General features: G+C 41.0%; 1 long non-coding RNA gene across 1 annotated transcript; it reads left to right on the plus strand.

Moving 5' to 3' along the window:
* Positions 1 to 219: 219 nt before the first annotated feature.
* Positions 220 to 3,229, plus strand: LOC309575409. Its single transcript, XR_014226601.1, has 3 exons — positions 220 to 434; positions 681 to 836; positions 3,114 to 3,229. It is a non-coding gene; the product is annotated as an uncharacterized lncRNA (long non-coding RNA).
* Positions 3,230 to 5,005: the final 1,776 nt, after the last annotated feature.

Consider the following 5,005-nt stretch of genomic DNA (forward strand, 5'->3'; position numbering starts at 1 on the left):
GCCGGCGGCGCCGGGGAAGGGGAAGGAGCGCAGAGGAAGGGGCTGGGAATGAATGAGAGCGGGGCGGGAAGGAGGGACGGCGGGGCGGGCACTGGGCCGGCCGGCCCCCGGCACGGGGTAATGAGCGGGGCAGGCCGGGGGCGGTGTCTGGAAGAGAAACGTACCAACCTCCTTCTGTAAATAAATTTTTCCAAAATAAAAAAAAGTGCATTTGTTGAGTTGTGTGGTTTTTTTTTTCTGGTTTTATTTGTTTGTTTGTTTTGGTAAGGTTTTTTTAAGCTCTGTGTTTGGATATTGACATCAGTACCGGGGAAGTGCTATAGTCGATTTAGCTGGAACCAGGCCCCTTTTGAAGAACTCTGGGGATGCAGACGGACTGAGGCGGCACTCACCGAGGTGTGATAGCGGTGGGAACCTTCAAGGGCGCTCTAAAGGTGAGGAGATAAATCTACTCGTTATCAAATCTGCTGCTCAACGGGGAAGTCTGTCCCTGGTGCCACCGAGCTCTCTCAGGACGGAAGGACTAAATTTCCTTTTGCTAGACAGCCCACTCAGGCACCATCTGGAAGCCTCTGGCAAAGAGCGAAAATAGCCTTCCCTAATTAATTTATCAGACCATATTGAGATAAAACTGATGTTTGTCCCCCCTGTCTCGTGTCCTTCTGCTGTCCGTCGGTCAGACTGCCAGGCTGCAGTAATAGCAGAAGCGCTTCGTACACAAGTGGACACGACTGCCCGGCGGCACCAGCACCCATACGATGCGATTAACCAGAACCAAGCCACTCCCTGAAACGACTTGCATGGAAGGCAGATGTTGTTGTAAGAACTGGGTAAAGGTGAGATCATGGCCTGAGAGTTCACACGCTGGTCATATCCCTTCTCTAATAATATAATTTATAAAATGAAACAGGATTTCTTGCATCGTTCTGAAAATATTCTGCAGGACCTTTTTTCATATCTGAATCTAGGAAATCAAACTGTTCTACAGAAACAGATTATTGTATTTGAGAGCCTGTGAGAAACAATCAAAACATTAAATTAAATGAAGGCTGATGTGGTTTATTTTTTTGAAGATTTCAAAAATTATTACTTTAATAACTGTAATATGGAATTAATCAACTACTCATTTGGTGCAAAATTGTGTTTTTGAACATTATTATCCTGCAGAAATAAACTCTGAATATGAGTGAGCTCTGATATAAGGGATAGCGTGCTACAAGGCAGTTGGTAGTGTTGTGCCAGCTGTCTTCATCATGCAAGAAATGCAGTAATACTATAGCAAACTTCTATTGGAAAATGTGGTAACTAACCTGCAAGATGTCTTTTTAGTATAAATTATATTGAGCTTTCAGTGTTCAGTCAGCTTCAAAATACTTAACAGGTTTTTATTTTTGTGAGGATTTCTAAGGCTCAAGGTGTTTTGTGCCCCAAACTCCTTCTTGATAAGGTACTGTGAGGCCAACCTTGGCAGGTCAAAAGTAGCTTCTAAATACTACCAGTAAGGTTGTATCTTCAGCACATGATTTTGCTATCACATGCCCAGTTTTTAACAAGTACAGAGATATAGGCTTTCTTTTGAAGTCCTATTGTAGGAACTGGCAGCTGCAACCAGATTTCTTTACTATTTTTCTTGTCTGGGAAAAGACAGAAAAGATTTCATACATTGGTAAAGCTGCCAACTAGGCAGCACTGAGTTCCACCAATGCCTGGTCCATCCTGCTGCAGCTACAGCAACGCATCTGTGTGGGACCTCCTTCTCCACTGAACTGCTCTTCTGTGCCTCTGAAGAAGACTTCTAAACCTCAGTTTCACTCCCAGGGACCTGCAGGGAAAGCTATGTCACAACTCAGTCTGACTGCTCAAGCCTGCACATACAGCTGAGAATTATTGTTATTAAGCATCCCAGCATGCTGACCTATTCTTGGAAATATGACTGTCATCTAAATAAGTACCTATTTGGGATAAAAAAATAAGCATTTCTCTAGCTCCTTGACTTGACTTTTCAGAGTTCTTTAAACCCTAGTCACTTGAGCTGCTATAGTCTAAATAGCAGCAATTAGGGAATAGTTCAGTCATCTGCCTCTGTTTTTCAGTACTTCACACCCATGTGTTTAAAGGTAGCCGAAGGTCTACACGACTTTCCAACCCAAACATTGCAGCCTGACGTGTAGATCTGCTAGCATTGTCTGCAGTATCCATGGGAAGCTGGATGGTACCTAAATGTGTACCAAGAAACTAGGGGATGCACTCAGCTGGTAACAAGCCTTCCTTGGATGTTACCTGAGCTCTAAAGGAAAAAGTCAAACATCAGATAATGCCAGGCTGCAGACAGTTTAGGCAGTAAGAACTTACTGCTTTCTTCCTGCTCCTCTTCCTCTAGACACTACTGCCTTATAAGAGATGTTTAATTCAACTGCTGTGCAGTTTGGTGGGTAGGATGCTCTGCTCTGAGCAGCCCTGCTTGTGCCTGAGCTACCCAGAAGACACGTCACGACTTGAGTTCAGTGTTGTAGCACAAGTTCAGGTGCTTTTCTGCGCATGTTGCCCCTGGGCTCCTTCAATTGGCAAGTCACAGCACACCCTGTGCACGCCTCAGCCTTCGCTGTGGTACTTGGTTGTGCTGCCAAGGCATCTCAGGGGTTCCCAGCACTGAAGGCTGAATGATACAGACTATGAATCCAAGCACGTGCCTCCATGGGAAATGCCTCCTACTGAAAACATGCTACTATGCAGCTTTGAAAGTGACACGGGCAAATGAACTGTACCTCTGAGAACAACCTTACAGAAGGTTCTCAAGGGGTCTTCACCTGTGTCACAGAACGGAATCACACATTCTCCTCTCTGTCCTGCCTCAGTCCTGTTGTTTTGTATAAACTTCTGTATAATGAATAATAAATGAGGGCTGAGCAAGGCCCTCATAACACTGGTTATTGACAAGGCTTACATTTAGCAGAGAGATAAAATGAACAGGGTACAACATATTTTCTTCCTCTATTTTTATTAATGTTCCATGCTTAGAGTGACCTTTTGAAGATCTTGGTAATGCTCTTGTTTAATTTTTCTTCATTCTAAAATTATCACTCTCATTGGTTTGTTTTTTTTATTTTCCCTAGATAAAAGAATCTTAACTTTTGCATGAGACCAACCAGTGAAAATGTTGAAGCTCATTGTCAAGTGCAAAAGTATTTGTGTATCAATATTATAAACAACTACAACTCTTTGTTAATCTTACCTGTTTAATAAGTAGTAAGTGTAAAAAAAAAATCTCAGGGAGTCTGTTTGTATTGTGCAGATTTTTTCAAGTACCACTGTAATTGTCTGTGTGACATTTGAGAACAAATAACCTCCAATAAGAATTTTTTATCTGTCTATTATTTTTAGTTTCACAATAATGCTTAGAGTCTGCAAGCCTAAACCTACTGTGGTATGACAGGGAAATACACTGATCACTTAAAAGACAAAAAAGATACAAACAAAAATTCAGCCATCATATGGGTTATGCAAATTCTCATAGCTTCTCACTCACAGTGTAAGAATTGGAATATGGTCAAGGAACTGTTTGCTAAACCGATTTTCTTCCTCATGGCAAGTATATTGAATAAAAATAGAAGGAAAAGAGCTTATTCTTACATTTTCCCAGATTCATTACACTAGAAGAGGCAAAGTAAGCTAATACAAGACCTCACCTATGTTTTAAAACTGTTATATAGAGAGGTGCAGATGAACAGCATACACAATGCACACACACAAATTCTTTCAAGATTTTCACTTGCAAAGCTATCCTGTGCTTCAAGATCAAGTCTATGACAAGATAAAATTTCATACTGTAGATAGTCTGAGAAATGTAATTACATTACTGGGTATAGCATGAGATGCAGGATATAATAATCCTGTACCACTTATGAAAATAAGTCACTATAGATTGGAATATGTGGTTTCAGGTAATGCAACACAAACTAATATAAGAATATAATACAGCATCCAGAATAGTATTTGAGAGCATATTTTGAAAGATAGGCAAGGCTTTTGAAAACACTTCTCAGTTCTGTCCTTTGTACCATGCCACAACCTAGCACAGACTTCCAGCTCCAGGTAGGCTTGGGACTTGGCACTGATATGCACAACCATGTGATAAGCTCTGGAACAGTTAGTATGGTGAAATGTTTAACTTTCTTTTCTTTTTTTTCTTTTAATGAATGTGTCTGTAATTTATTCACATTCAAAAGTATACAAGCACCATGAAAATGGGAACACAGCATACAATTCCATACACATTTTTAACTGGGAAAGGGATTTTTTCTCTGCAGAAATTAGACAGTAGATCTACAGAGCACAGGAATTAAATATGAACCTGTTATCTGCAGAAGAATTTTACCTTTAGTTCCATCAACACTGCTCATCCCATTACAGTTGTGTGATAAGTCACCCTCCCACTGGCAAAACACAGACAAGGAACATTATGTTATTCAGTGATGACTTAGGAGGCTGACAGCACCTAATGCTGCAGAAAGTGGTTGTTCCTCCAACCCACTCCTTCCCACCTGCAGGGCTACAGAGGCAGGAGAACAGCACACCAGAGCTGCCAAGGGTCATGCTCGCTGCACTGACAGTCTCTCCTGTCGACACCCTCTGTTCCCAAAAGCAACGGGTAGCATTTGGCCAGTGACTAGACAAGTCTATTTTCAGTAACTTTTTATGCCATATATTCTATTCCTGTCACTACAGAACACTCATGCAAATGTATGTAGGGCTGCTGCTGTTACAAAGCTGCAATTTCCTGGGCTGCATTAATTTTACTACAGTAGATTATGACAGACAGAAATTATAATGGTAAAGAAGTCTTCATTTACAGAAAGGGAGACGTCTTCTGTTATTTCTAAGTAGAATTGCCATTCTTGTAAAATGTATTCATGTTATCTTTTCTTGATTGCACATCTGTCACTTATTTTACAGTATTGGTGCTATTTCCAGTTAACCTTAATTTTAGAATAATGGAGGAATTTTC

Source organism: Coloeus monedula (genome assembly GCF_965178545.1).
Source record: "Coloeus monedula genome assembly, chromosome: 1".
In the NCBI taxonomy this organism is placed as follows: domain Eukaryota; kingdom Metazoa; phylum Chordata; class Aves; order Passeriformes; family Corvidae; genus Coloeus; species Coloeus monedula.